The 16,494-nt window shown below is 37.1% G+C and overlaps 1 long non-coding RNA gene across 1 annotated transcript; it reads left to right on the forward strand.

Moving 5' to 3' along the window:
* Positions 1 to 6,563: 6,563 nt before the first annotated feature.
* Positions 6,564 to 8,223, forward strand: LOC125179303. Its single transcript, XR_007157218.1, has 3 exons — positions 6,564 to 6,690; positions 7,549 to 7,682; positions 8,161 to 8,223. It is a non-coding gene; the product is annotated as an uncharacterized LOC125179303 (long non-coding RNA).
* Positions 8,224 to 16,494: the final 8,271 nt, after the last annotated feature.

Raw genomic sequence — 16,494 nt, forward strand, 5'->3', positions numbered from 1 at the left:
CTGCACTCCACATATGGGTAAATTTAGATCATATAGGTGCTTACATTTGGAAAATAATCCCGTATAGTAGTTACAATTTATAAAAACTTCTAATGGATATTTACTGAATGATACTCTTATACTCTTCCCAAACAAATACTAAGGATACTAAGGAAGTAGATATCTATTAGCATGATTCATGCCAGATTTCATGATGACCATAAATACTGAGCATTTCATGTTAAATCCTACCTGGAGTAACTTATTAAGTTATCACTTGGCTCGAGTGCACTTGCAATGTATTAGGTTTGACTAAACTGATTCGTTCGTACCAAGGGGATAGTGAAAGAAATTCTGAATGAATGCAATATTCACTGTGATGTGAGCGAAATTTATTTGCGAAATGTGCAAAGCAGTGTGATACTTTTACAAATCGTAGCCGAATTGAGCTGATGCACTGCAAATATAAGGAAATTGACATCAAATAATTGTACACACCTGGAAAAATTCCGTATAGTAGTTATAATTTTCGAAAAATTCTGAAGGATATTAAACGAATGATTCTTTTAAGTAGACATTGATAAGCAGGATTCATGCTGGATTTATCAACATCGAGTTCTATAATTACGCAGGAATACTTTCCTTCCTCAAATATTTTCAGGCTCAAATTTATCTTCGTTTAAAATCGGACTTAAAAACTTCTCTATTAATAGGAATGATGGTGGTGGTGACGTACGAAAATTGTTGTGAGAATATTAGGATAATATTACTAGAATAATAGCCAACTAAATCCTACATTAAATAGTAAATTATGATCAATATGTGGATTGCCGACTATCAATGAACTAACAGGTCGTCTGCCATCTCAAAGACTGGCTTGACAACGGCTCATCGCCCATCGATTTGACTTGTTATGTAACCCACCAAAAAATGTATTCGCCGGAATTTATTATTATGTTTTCAGTAATTGCAGACGAAAATTCAACTAATTACAACACGTGGTTGCGAAAACTCTGCTTTAAGTAGAGTAGTAGCAATCTATTATAAGTGTGGTGATGATGCATGCCATCAGACCCGTCGAGCAGCCAACATTCGCATGCAACACTGTCTGTTATACGCAGAAAATACCACATGAATGATTCCCTATGATCCATGCGTCCTGATGGATGAGGCCCCAAATTTGTCACCCATCATATGATAGTCTAAGCGTGGTTAAAATCAACCCACCACTTCAACTTCTCTCACTTTAGTGAGCAAATAAGTTGCTAATGATGAATATGGTGTCTGAAGATGGTGTATTCTTCCTGGGAAGGCCCCCTTCTCACCATGCAGCTCTGAAATATTTATTTGCCGCTCATGATGAGCAGCAAAAACATAAGCATAAATATGATGAAAATTATAAAAATAGCCGACTAAGAGATTGCAACCGATTGCATCTCGCAGCGGTGTATCTATGCAATAGTCGCAAGTAGTGCTACGAATTTAATCAAAAGATCTATTTTGTAGGCAAAAGACTTGTAACGCGAATCCTACTTCACTATAATGCGAAAACTGCCCAAAATAAAAGGAGTAAACATGTATGTTTCCGATTATTTATTTGCATGAAATTAAATATCCCATAAGATGACCTAACAAATTTTGAAATCCATAGTACAAAAGAATTTCACTCAATACGATGTAGTATTGAAAAACTTATTCATTGATAAACCTAATTTTTTATTTATTTATCCTGAAGTCATATCATATCATAACATGAGTAAGTTTTTGAGAAGGCAGACGACCTGTTAGTACATTGTCAATCGGCAATGGCGTATTGAGCGTAATTTGTTATTTAATTTAGGCTTTAATTGACTGATATAAACCATTTCTAGGAGAAAAAGCTTCTAGTATTCTTCAAACAATTTTCGTACTTCACCACCACCGTCATAACCAATCAACTGCACGTTCTTAATTAATTAATTAAGTCCGAGTCTAAACGATAATAAATTTGTGTCTGAAGAAGTTTAATGAAGAAAAAGTATTCCTGTGGACGTAGACCTTGATGATGTGAAATTCGGCATGAATCCTGCTAGTAAATCTCAACTTAAGAGAATCATTTAATAAATATTCATTAGAAGTTATTATAAATTATAGCTACTAAACGCGAATATTTTCAAATGTATGCATATATATGATCTCAATTTCCCCATACCTGGGATGCAACAAATCAATTCAGCTACGATTTGAGGAAATATCCCACTTCTGTGCCCATTTACCCATACATTTTACTCCCTTCATTGGGAATATAGCCTCATTATAATTTCTTTCACAATCCACTTGGTACGAACGAATCGGCAAGTGCAACCTCGTACTTGCAGGTGCATTTTGCCACGTGATAACTTACTTAGTTACTCACCGAAAAAAGTGATAGAGGATTGTACAATAGACTGCTCAGTACTTTTTGATATATCTGCAACATACACTTCACCGTGAGAGTGGGCCTGCACTTTGTTCCAGCGGTAATTATTTTTGAACGGTGGCTAAGAGAGTGCATTTGATTGCTTCTCGCTGCTGCCTATGTCTGATCATATTGAGCTGCGAAGTTTAAGAAAACATCTATTAAACATGCAAATCGAATCCTACTCCACTTCCATTCAAAAACTGCCAACATTTTCATAAAGCCAGAAAACAGTATATATGTTCCCGATTATTTATTTGCATCAAAATAAATTCTCGACTAACTAACTGAACGCTCTGTTCTTTTGGAACAGAAATAAGTTCATCAAGATGACTTCTAAAATCCATAGTACAGAAGAATTTCCCATTAATGTGATGTAGTACTTAAATACTTTATGAAACACCTAATTGGCAATTATTTATATTGAATTTTTACCTCGAAATCATGCAAATAAATTCGAGATCTACTTCATCGACCGCATATGACCCGTACATGTTTCCTGAACAATCACTATGCTATTCATTCGAATTAATTTCTACCATACTTATGCCTATTATTCGTGCGCATTAATCAATGAGCTATAGACAATTCAAATGCCTGCTAATATGTTTGGCGCTATAAAGTGAGCTATCCCATCACAGTTAACGTATCAAATAATTGCTCGAAGAAATGCTCACTACTCAAGAATTTTGATTACGAATTGTCCTAATATTTACATTTTCTATGTACTCTCGTAGAAAACTCATTCGACCGAAAACTAAGCTAAATATATATATCACGAACCCTTGAATGGTTTCGATTTCATTTGAGACAATTATTTCTATGTGTGATCCCTATAATTTTATACATCGGCAACGTTGTCTCTCAACTCTGATATTCTAGGATGCTTTAAATGCACTAATTACGGTAAATTACCTCAGTTCTGTTTTTTTTTTAATTTTAGGTAAAGAAGTCGGTAAATCACCGAAAATGGTGGATATATTAACGATTATGGGCAGGATTATCCATCATTCCATCAAGCACTGGGGGCAGGGTTGTCAATCCGTGCATGTTTAAACATATATAGTCACCGGGGCTACCGTGCATGGTTAAACATATATAGTCACCAGGGATACCAAGCATGGTTAAACATATATAGTCACCAGGGCTACCGTGCATGGTTAAACATATATAGTCACCAGGNGTTCGTATATAAGAAATTCTGTTCAGTTTTAAATTAAGGAAGACTATGAAGATTAAGTTTGAATAGTTGTTAACGTCTAGGATAAGGAATTAACAGTTAGGAGCTTGGAAGGAGGTGACAGATTGTGCATTCTAGATTGCTGTATAATGTACAGCATAATATGTGCATTTTCCCTCTATATTAACTTGATTCAATGCATGGAATGGGCCCCTAGTCCTGTTAATGCATACAAGTCCACTTCTTTGGTTGGACCCAACATTGCGAAGTCGTCTATGATGCATTAATTACTTTGGCCTTATTGCCGGCCTTAAACCGTAACCTTAACCTTATTACTAATTAACTTATTTACTAAATTAGCTGAGTTGGGCCAACCTATTACTAACCATTGCACATTTTATCTAAGTCAAACCTCTGAATGGCATCTAATCCCAGTCAATCGCCAATGTGGGTAACGATGTCGAGTAGTGTGGGTTACTGTAGATACGATGCAGATCCGACCACTCGGAGATTTGGAGGTCGAATTTCCCTAATCAATCTATACAGATGCACAACGAACTATCGACTTTGGGTTTATCGTTGCAGATCGAAGTATGTGAGTGTAGACAACTTCTCAGAGCAAACCAAAAAATTAATGCGCAAATTTGTCGGTTGGCTATTCAATCTAATAGAATAATGAATCAGAATTTGATATACACCTTATTTATGATAAAAGGTGTTCATGATTGTATAAACTCATATTAAGTGATTATATGCCAACTATATATTATTCCTAAATGACAGAGTTTAAACAAAAAATTCGTGGTCCTTCAATTATTCACTTCACTTCTATAGTTTTATCAAGTTCCCAAATGTTATGTTGTCGTTTGTTATTGGTCGCCATCCCGTTTCTAAATCACGTTAAAATTATGTTTCATTAAATAATTCAAGACGATTTATATATCGGATGAAATATTAGTTCTCTATCATAAACTCAAATTACTTCATGTAAACGAGAAATTTATAAATGCAAACCGTTTAGCTCGATATCGTTTTGCTCGAGCTTTAGAACGAAAATTACAATCTTCGTCTTGCGTGTGGCAACATCTCACTGATTTCACCACCTTTTCTGAGGCGCCTGTTGTCGTTAGTTTTCATTTAGTAATAGTTCAGCCTGCTGTGAAAGTGATTACTACTAAAATGTATACAACTTAAAATTCCATCGTCCGATTAGTTGGAAAAAACTATTTTTATGTATTAAATAAACATTTGTGAAATGTCAACTTGGTCATGTCGGTTGGCAACCATGTCTGTCGGTTGTTGGCCATTGCTGTGTTGTATCGATCATTGCTGTCAATGAGTCGGTTCTATAGTGACATTCAAATCGAATAGCTGCATGCCAAGTCAACCAAGTTAATAAAAATTGTTTAACGTTTCAAAAAGCTTCGAAATGTTCTTGTTCAACTTACATTCCATTTTATTTCTGACCAGTTTTGTTTGGTTTTCGTATATTTTTTCGGAGCATGCTTTGCGCGCAGCAGCTTCACTGGCTTTGTGTGCAGGCTGTAGCCTGTTGGTGACTAGGGAGGAACTCTAACCTCTGTCATTACCGTGGATGGATGGCGACTCCTGCATCACGGTTTAATGATGTAAATTGATAATTGTTTCGATAATTTATTTATGTAGGTTTCTCAGTCCACAACACCCTTTCCACTTGTTGAAAACCAATTTTTCTCAACTAAATGTTGAAGTTTTCTTCAGCAGCTACAACTACTCAACTAGTATAGCATAGTGATGTCAGTGTTGAAGAATAGGTTAAGTTGTGACTGTCACCAAGTCTTTTAATTTAAGAGACTTGGTCACAGTAGATTTAAAAACTTTCATTTTTGACCAGCTCTTTTCAAAATTAAAATTGAACCTAGGCTGTGTGTTGCTGAAGCCTGTGTCCGCCGTAGGGTGGAATACTAACCAGTTGCAATACTGTAGCGTGTGGCTGTAGGTATATGAATGGCAACTTCTGAATCACTGACACTTTATGATGTTTATTGTTTAATGATATAAATTGATAATTATTTCAATAATTGATTTATGTACTGATGTGTAAGAACACCTTTTCCAGTTGTTGACGACCAATTTGTTTTCTTATCTGAACGTTGCAGTTCACTTCAGCAGCTACAACTAGTATAGCATAGTTAATAGTAGTGTCAGTGCTGAAGAATAGGCCAAGTTTTGACTCACGAAGTCTTGTAATTTTAGAAACTTATTCACAGGAGAATCAAAAACTTTCATCTCTGAGCAGCTCTTTTCAAAATTGAATTGAACCTACTGGAATCATGTCAGGTCAGTAATGTGGAATGGACTTCTGGTAACTTAATTACTATTTTGATTGTCTGACTTTTTTAACTTGAAATTTTAGTTGTTATATCACCAATTGAGCTTAAAAATCTATATATGCTCTGCAATTGGTAAATGGATGTGAAATATTTGTCTCAATAAGCATAATTCAAGATCATTCAATTTTTAATTCATTTTTTACTTTAATTAATTTTTGTGGAAGCTAGCATGCAACACAGTTGAAGTGTTGGGAAAGTGATTATCATGTTGATATAAGAAGCAGAGATTTAAAGTAGTTGTTACTTGTAAATCATCTCATAAAAAATTAGGCAGCAGGCATTGACTCTACTGACTGCAACATATCACCACTTTATAGCGACTTGAAATAAATTTGCATGTCATACTGCCACTCATGGGTGCAGGTATGGATAATTTTTGCATTCTTATCAAAACTGTGGATTGAAGATTAGTGTTTATTGCTATTACTCGCAGTCTAGAATTTAGAGGACTACTATTTGAACACTGACCAATTTCATGTTGAAAACTATTGACTGAAATTGATTTTTTTTTTTCAGAAAATAGCTGATATTTTTTGATAAACTGAGTGATCCAGCAGGATTGATGTTGAAATAATCATAACTTCACTTTAAGAATTTTTGAGCTGTGAATCATTTTCAGAGATGTGAATCTAAATTTCTTATCTGCTACTCAGTTGCTGTCTTGTAGATATAGTGCCAAACTTGATAATATAACTGTTGCATGGATTTTTCTTCATTACAAGGTAAATTATAGGTTAATATTGTAATCTTATTTTCTGTTGATCACTGAGGCTCATGATTGTTTGATTACTGAAATGATGGAAATAATTAAGTCAATAATCAAATGGATATGCCACTTCAATTTGAATTCAGTTGCAATTTTGGCAGATACAAACAGTAGGATTTCAGATTCAACAATTATCAATACCAACAATTATATATATGTTAATATAATGATTCTATAACTTCTTACATGTGGCACCTAATTCCATTATTATTTAAAAAAATTTTATTGTAGGTTACCACTAATCCTAAATAGGTGTGAACAGGAATTGTCCGACCTTAAATCCTAATCTGGCCTTTAATCTCTAAATATATCTAATCATATCAAGTTTCTCTAGAAGTTTAGGCTAATGACCTTATTTTTCGTCATGTAAAAAGTTTACATCATGCCAAGTGCTCATCAATAGCTATTAACCTCATGAAGTGTTTCACCACCTGACTTTTCTCATGATTTCATTTACTGTACGTACTCCATTACAGGTCAGAGTCACTCAAGACTAAAATCCAATTTTTGAGGTGTTGTGAAGAATGCATTCTTCATTTAGGCAATAATAATAAAAATATATTTCAGTACTCACTGCAGTGAGTGACAGAGAGCGCATTTTCTCGTCGACGATAACTTGAGGTCACGGACGGACGGACAGACGGACAGACGGACATGGCGAGCACAATAGTGCATTTTTTTCTATAAATGAGAAAATGCGCTAAAAAGTTACTATGTTCCTAAGGAACATAAATTGCTTCACGGTAGCTAAATGCATGACCTATACTATAATGCCCCCCAAAAATAGCTTCTGATCTTCTACTTGTTATTACAGCTATTTTTGCGAGTTGAGACGGTTGCTCCAACCTCGACGGTGATGATGGATTGAGCGGTTCAGCTATTGGTCCTACCTGTCTCGACTTACACTCCTTCGGGAGCAGCCGGTCAAAGGAAATACATTGACAAGCAGTAAGTTGATTGTGAATTTGATGTACAATGTAATCTGTGCAACAATTATCAATTATTAAATTGTATTTGTCATTACCATTATATTATTAAAAATATGTCTAACCAATATTCAACGCTCCTTTCAATAATCACCAAGTCGTAGCAGCCTTGCTGACATTTGTTAGCAAGGCCTAATTGTCCTTAGGTGAAGCTGCACAACTCCAAGGAGTATTTGAGCTAATTCAAAGATGCCGTAAACAGGAGTGACTTTACCGTAAATTGGCATGAGTTCGTCTAGCAAAAAGAGTGGTTTTGCATCATTGATTGCATCAGTCAGATTGTGTTGATCAAAGCGGCAGTGCTAAAAAAAGTTCAGTATAGGACTCATAATTCTCGCGATCCCAGTAAAGTTTTCAGCTGAAATCCAGTCATGCACCTTACTTACAATAGCTTCAATAGTGACCTGTCAAGTGATTTGACCATTTAAAAATATTTTCAGGTGAGGGCGCAACGTTGAAGATGACTGACTGGGGCTTGGCCCGGTATACCTGGTGGCCAGGGTTCATCCTACCGCCCCATCTTCCATCTTCCAGCAGTCAATTCCTGGACTCACACGTGGACAACCTCACGATCTTCGTGTCTTCCTCGATTCCTGACGCTGCGGAGGCTGACCTTGCTGGGCTTCTTCGAGGCGCCTCCGACTGGTCTGCCTCCAAGAAACTGGCAGTAGCATCGTGCAAGTCATCCGTCACGTTCATCACCACAGACACCCACCAATCCCGCTCACCCCCTTCCGCCACTATATGCAACAGCAGTATCCCTCTAGAGATTCTAGATAAAACTCCCAAAATTCTAGGCGCACCTCGGATACCCACTACACGTCTTCACCACGCGTCAGAGCCACAGCCACTAAAGCGGTGGGCTCTCTACGTATCCTAAAAGCCATGGCTGGCACCAACGGAGGTTTATCCAAGGCGGACCTCATCGCCGCCTACCGGACAATCACGCGCCAGATCCTCGACTGCGCTACCCACCACCGATTGCATCAGAAGAGGCCTCGCTTCCTCGCCCCCACCGCACTGCTCTATCCCAGCTCCGCTCGGGATACTGTAGTTCCCTGGAGTACTACACCTTAATTCAGGGTTGGACGCTCCCCCAGCAGCACCTGCCAGGAAAGCGGGGGCCCCCTCCAGTTTGTCCAGCACGGCTTTACCTGCCCCTCCTTCCCGTCTCCTCATTGTGGGACAGTTCCGAAGAGGCGGCGGCGTTCCTGGCCACCCTTTCTGCCTTCGCCCATCTCCCTCCTCTTCCGGTACCTCTCCCTCGGCCACCACCAGAGCCTCCACCCCTGCTAGCGTGACGCCGGTGCCAGAAACAACAACTGGGGCTTGGGAGCTTCGTGAGCCACATTCAAACCATATCCCATGGTGAGCATGATTTAGAACGGTGGGAGAAAATAGCGGCATGACGCTCCTGCAGCATCTGTTCCCTATACTGCATGGTTCATCTTTCCTTGGTGTGGAAGCTGTGAATTGTATAACTGCTACCGCGTTGTAGTCTTCTGTACAGCGGGTGTGATTACCGCCCACCGGTGAGCTCACTGCACTTGCTACAGCTGGGTCAACCAGTGTCACGCAGTCCTTCCGTCCTACAATCTTGAAATTGTGTTCCGACATTCAGCTCACTGCATAAAAAAATTATGTAATGAAGTGGTACTGGTCAGTGCGTCGAAATTGAACCTTGTCAACATAACAATTCATTCGTGATAAACATCAAATGCTTTCGGTGAATACTAGAAAATACTAAAAAATGATATTAGTTAATATTTAGAAAACTCTTCTCACTATTTAGTTTAATTGACAGTGCCTGGAAAGTTATTCAATATCAAGATTATGATGATTGAGGTTAAAATATAATTTAGCCATACGGCCCTAGTTAAATAAGAACCTTATTTTAATTTGTTGGACATCTTACTCGCTCCTGCTGAGTAAATAAATTTCATATGCTACAAATAACTGTGATTGATTAGTTAGGAACAAATTTGATATTGAATTGAAGGAAATAAGTCGATCAGAAAGAATTTGACTCATGTCACTATTTTTTAGTGGTTGAGTTTCTTACATATATCTGCAATTCTACAGGCATTTCTTTAATAATCGGAATTATATGGCGTAAGCGTAACATTTTTATTTCTCAAATTTGCTGGACGTCTCCCTGATGAGTTAATAAAGTTTTTGTGTTGATGAAGTTTTTCGATGAGTTCATAAAGTTTGTTGATGAGTTGATAAAGTTTGTTATCAATTTCATTGTGATCAAGTTTGAAACTCGATCCTTCATGCCATACTTTGAATCCTAAATCAAATCATAGTGTATTACAAACACGAGCCACATGTTTTCACTGTCAGAGTTATTACCGTATCGGTGTTAAATTTTTACGACTGCACGAACTTATTTTTCGATAAAACCTTTTATTATTTCCCATTTTTTGTCTACTTCATCTCATGTCATAGTTTGCTTCTATGTTTCAACTTTTTTAACGAATAACTGCTTTGAGTAACAACCATGATTAATCTGTTGAATTGTATTCAGAAGACTGATACAGGTTAATAATTTATGGAGTCGTGACAGCATGTACAGTATGTTTCTTGCACACGCTGAAATATTTTGCACACGCGTGGATTTAATTTCTGCGTTGTATGTAATGTGAATTTTATAGAAGTAAATTGTTTTATATTGATCTGATTTTATTTCAACTTTCGTTCAGTTATAGGAAATTTATTATATTCGTACAGTAGGGTGTAAAAACTGTTAATATTCAGCAATCGATTTATGAAGATTCGGCAGCGATTAATATAGATTCGACGTAGATCAACGATGATTCGCCATAGATTAATGCAGATTCGGCTTCAGCTACTGTAGATTCGACATCGTTCGATGCAAATTATTCGACTCGACAAATTATCGGGAGCGGAAACTTTGAAGATCTTCACAGAATCGGCATAGAATGCTCCTCTTTAATCGGTGCTGCGCCCCGCGACATTGCCCCTGTAATTATCGCCTCCAAACTGGGTTTTGCCTTCGTCGATCGAGCAGGAATCTGCATCAATATTCTTGATCGAACCACATCAATCTCCGTCGATCGATCACGACTTGATTGACTGGGAATGGCACTTCTAAATGGAGCCAGCGGCAATAATTTAGAAGGTTGATGAATCAATACTTGATCGCAATTAACTATACGATATAATTGACATTATATTGTTCAATTAAGAAGCCCATTGTATTTTACTGTAATTCAAGAAGTTCTTTTTGTTACGTTACAGTATAATGACGCACATCACACGTCACCCATTCTGCGTGAGCTATGTCGTAAGGAACGCCTCGTCTATTTGCTGCTGCCATATTTCGTGTCGCAAGGTTAATACTGGGAATAAAGATCACTGTCAAATCATATGCCGATAAATTGGATTACAGAATATGATCATATAAAGCATACTTGAACTACGTTTGCCAGTTAATCAGACTGTTTTTTTTTCTTGTTGCAGTTGCTCCGCTGCTTCTTCACTTCTTATTCTCTTGCCTTCTTACCTTCTGAGAGGCAATACTCTCAATAATGCGAGTGAAATGTATTCGTGAAATCGGCACAGAGGGAGAGAGCAATCAGAGCGGCAAAGTGAGAAGGGGGCCTTCCCAGGGAGAATACACTATCTTCATACACCATATTCATCATTAGCAACTTATTTGCTTCCTAAAGTAATAGAAGATGAAGTGGTGGGTGGACTTTAAGCAGGCTTAGAATATCATATAGTAGGTGAAAACGTTGCTTGAGCGACGCAGTTGGGGGTCTTATCCATTAGGAAAATATTTCAAATTACGCATATGGTATTACGCATCTTTTACGTATATGGTGTTTGGTTTTTTTATCTTTTACGCATATGGTATTTCCTGATGATAACAAGCCTTGGTGCAATACATGTTGGCTGCTTGTCTGCTTTGATAGTTTGAATCATCGACCCACATTTTCGAGTTGTAGATATAATTCAACTATTCTCTACGTTCATAGTTTTCATGGGAGTTTGTATCAAAGTTAGGTTAGGTTAGGTTTCAAAATGGTTAGTAGGTTTATAAAAAAGTTTTTTTAGACCGAAGTGCTCCCCTTAAATAAAGATGTTCATGAATTATTCATAGGTTAAAATGGCGAGAATGCACGTGCTTGCTCGCTGCTATTATTCATTGAACAGAATAACAAATCATTAATAACAGAACAGGGCTAATCACTAATAAACATTACTACACCATTAATAATTAACAGGAACATCGAATTACTAGCGTAGTGTCATATACACGAGTAAATTCTTAGTTTTAAATTCAATTATTTTGTTCTCTGTGCAAGAAAAAAAATAGTTCAGGGCTAACTCATGTTAGAAACGCTGTCATGATACACTTCAGAGGTTTGGTGAATTTTTTAATGCTTTTTTTTAAAGCATAACTTAAGGCCAATAGCTAGTGATAAATATAAACGGTACAGATGCGAAAGACAATCGTTGAAATATTAAGGAGTTACTAATGAATATTTATCAACAACTCGCGTTGCCAATACCTAATTTAACACAAATGTATACATGCCATCAAATGGACATTTTCTAATTGCGTGACTAGAGGAGTTCCAGTTCGATATATTCGCATTGCTATCTGTGGAGGGAACAGTAACCCCGCGGCGTATTAGGCCTATTTTAGGCCTATTAAAAATATCTTTAAACTCTTCAAATTATTTTATGCTCATTTATTGCATTCATTTAAACTTTTTACATTGTAATTCCGACAAATTCAGTATAATGTGGCATGAATATAAATTTAATTTGAATAAATAACCACACAACTAACCATTATTACCTTAAATATAAATTTAAATCATATGATAAATTCCGGAGTCTACATCTTTTTGGTGGGTAACATAACAGGTCATATCGGTGGGCGGAGACCCGTTGGCAAGCCAGTCTTTGAGATGGCAGACGACCTGTTAGTTCATTGCTAATCTGCAATCCGCATGTTGAACTTAATTTACTATTTAATTTAGGCTTTACTTGACTGATATTCTAATAATAATATTCAAATATTCTTATAGCAATATTCGTACGTCACGTCCACCATCATTCCCATTCGTCGGCACGTTTTGAAGTCCCATTCTGAACGGTGATAAATATGAGCCTGAAGTTGTTTAATGAAGAAAAAGTACTACTGCGGACGTAGACCTTGATGATGTGGAATCTGGCATGAATCCTGCTAATTGATATCTACTTAAGAGAAAAATTCGGTAAATATCCATTAGAATTCTTCTATAATTATCATTACTATACGGGATTTTTTCCAAGTGTGTACAAATATTTGATGTCAATTCCCCCATATCAGGAGTTCAACAAATCAATTCGGCTACGATTTGAAAAGGTATAGCACTACTGTGCCCATTTCACCCACATCAATATGAATAATGCCTCCTTCTAATTTATTTCACTATCCACTTGGTGCGAACGAATCCTTCTAGACTCTAGTTTTATAGAAAAAATTTATAGTGGGAAATCTTTATGAAGTGTTCAGTATTTGTGTTCATACATCCGAGTGACAGCAGTCCAGTAGGCAAGCTGCTAAAGTTAAAAATTGTTATATTTTTGAACGCTGGCCAAGAGATTGCAACTGATTGCATCTCGAAGCAGCGTATCTACGAAGGTATAAGAAGAGTTGCTAATTTAAACACTCTATGCATTCTGAGGGAATATGGAGTTGTAACGTAAATCCTACTTCTCTCTTAGGCGGAAAATACCCAAACTAAAAAAAATGCAGTAAACCGTATATAAGTTTCCATTATTCATTTTCATCATATTAAATTCTCGTCTAACTAAACGCTCCGTTCATTTGGAACAGAAATAAGTCCCATAATATGACCTAACAATTTCGAATTCCATAGTACTGCAGAATTTCCCTCAATATGATGTAGTCTTTAAATAATTCTATGCAAACCTTAATTTTGGATTTATTTATAGCGAATTCAACCTCGAAATTGTTTAACTTCGAGATCTAATCCATCGACCACGTTCGACCCACACATTTATCCTGAAAAATGACAATTCTATTCATTTGAATTTGAATTTCTGCTATACTCATTCCTATGTTCTCTGAACATTAACTATGCTATTTATTTGAATTAATTTTTACAATACATATATGCTTATTATTTGATAGCAGTAATCAATGAGCTATAGGCACTTCAAATGCCTGCAAATATGTTTGGCGCTATAAAGTGAGCTATCCCATCACAGTAAACATGAGCAATAAATACTCAGATAAACATCCACAATTCAAACTCATGAATTTTGATTGCAAATTGCCGTGGAATCTAAATTTTCCAGGAACTTGTAGAAAAAACGTATTCCATTGAAAACTTAACTAAAAATATAACACGAACCTCCAGAATGATAATACACACAAGTTTATCATCTGTGAGAAATTTGGCTCTCACAATCGGATCAAATAAAACAGAAATAGTGCAATTGTATTTTAATTCAATCCAAAGATTTCGTAAGATGGATGAAGTAACATTTTCCACTTCCCGATGTGGTGAAGATGAAGGTGGCAATAATTAAGGTAAATGTTGACGTACGTTGATCTCTTAATGATTGATTCAGGCAACAGAATAGGAATATCCTCCACGGCTTTGCTTCATGAGGATCCAGCACAGAATACTGCAAGATATAAATAAACATTTAAAGCAATTATTCCTTCAACCTCGCTATCGCTAAATCAAAATCAGAATAAGTGACAACTATGTATAGATGAATGGATAATTCTACTGTTCACAAACCTAAGATTTAGATGCGTCTCAGTGATATTTACTAGCTTTTAGGAAGGTGACAAATTTGAGTTTAGAGAAATCAATGGAAGGTAGGTACTCCAGACGGGAAATATGGTAAGTACAGTAGGAGATTTGACTTTTGAAAGAAAGAAAAAGCTTATAAAGCAGCGGACTACACATACGGATGCCAGCTCCGCATGAACTTTAGATGCCTCGCTATATAAATTGATTGATAAATTGATTGAAAAGTGTTGATTGATAATAATTGAAATTGTAAAGTTGATATGATGATAAATTTGATCGATAAGTTAGCAGGATCGGAATAATTCGATTGTCTAGAGTACCGTAGTAAACAAGCTTAATAATAGAACGTAAATAAAAATAAAGAATAAACAGCAACATTCATACGAACGAAAAGATAGATAAATAGTGCACAGGAAGAAATTAGAACTTATTGTGGATTGATTAGCTGTCGTGGCTGAAGCTGCACAGATGTTGAGGTTGACGTGGTACTGGTCTGAGAGTTCGCAAGACAATGCAACCCAGAGCGAATATTGCTAGTCCGATAGATAGTATGGTAATGAACGTACTGCCACTGGCCCTACATACAAACTAACCCTCTATTACCTAACGAAAAAAAATACCCTAAATGGGACCCAACAAGTGCAACAACAGCAGCGAACCAGAACAAATTAACAATGGACAAAAAAATGATCAATGTGGGAAAATTTTCCCACACATCTAAGAAAAAATCAGACCATGCCTGGGATGATAATGAAAAATTATAACATTGAATGATATAATTTGAATCCACTACTCAACCTTTCGCATTTTGATAGGAAATGGCCGTGAAAAGCTAAATTTTCTATGATTTGCTAGAAAAACTCCTTCGACTGGAGACTAAATAAAATATATCACATGAACTTCTAGTGGCTTAGAGAGATATTACATTTGAGTTAATCATCCAAGAAAAAATAAACAACGACCTTGACTGGGATGACATTTACAATTTTTTTGATGATTTAATTTGAAAAAATTATTTAAATGCTTGAACCCTATAATTTTATACATCGGCAACGTTGTCGCTCAACCCGGACATTCTAGTATGCTTGAGATGCACTAATTACGGTTTATTACCTCAGTTCTGATAGAATTTTCAGGTAAATAAGTCGCTAAATGGTGGATATGTTAACGATGATGAGCAGAGCTGTCCATCTGTACAGGAATTCAGACCTACTGCCCCAACCGGAGTCCAGAGAAGCTGGAAAATCCCAATTACGGTCCAGAGTTCAGCTATGGAATCTATGGTGGACGCACTAACGCAACCGGGCCTCGTCACGGGATGCAAATCGAAACACGCGCAACTTTCTTAGCATTTAATAAACAATGGAAATGGAGGAAGGAAAAGTAGAAGGAAGCCGGGTTACAGGTTCCCTGGAACAGCGGGGGTAGTGAAATAGCCGGGGTGCAAGGTTCCACCAGGTTGCAAGGTTCCTCCAGGTTGCAAGGTTCCACCAGGTTGCAAGGTTCCACAAGGTTTCAAGGTTCCACCAGGTTGCAAGGTTCCACCAGGTTGCATGGTTCCACCAGGTTGCAAGGTTCCACCAGATTGCAAGGTTCCTCCACGTTGCAAGGTTCCACCAGGTTGCAAGGTTCCTACACGTTGCAAGGTTCCACCAGGTTGCAAGATTCCACCAGGTTGCAAGGTTCCACCAGGTTGCAATGTTCCACCGGATCGAAAGTTCCAGCCTTATTTTGTAATAAGAGGGACTGAAAGTTCAGGGCCTATACTTTCAAAAAAAGTTAAGAGATCGTAAGTTCATCAGCCAATCATTGACGGCCTTGCAAGCAAAATCCACCAATCATAGACAAGAAAATAGAGCGTAAGTACTTGCGTTCGCTAAGCGAGTTTTGAAAGTATGGCCCCAGGTTCAGGCGCCCTTAGTCTATTGCGTCTGTCGGTAATGCGTTAGGGAAGAGACAAAA

Source organism: Hyalella azteca, unplaced genomic scaffold (genome assembly GCF_000764305.2).
Source record: "Hyalella azteca isolate HAZT.00-mixed unplaced genomic scaffold, Hazt_2.0.2 contig16451, whole genome shotgun sequence".
In the NCBI taxonomy this organism is placed as follows: Eukaryota; Metazoa; Arthropoda; class Malacostraca; order Amphipoda; family Hyalellidae; genus Hyalella; species Hyalella azteca.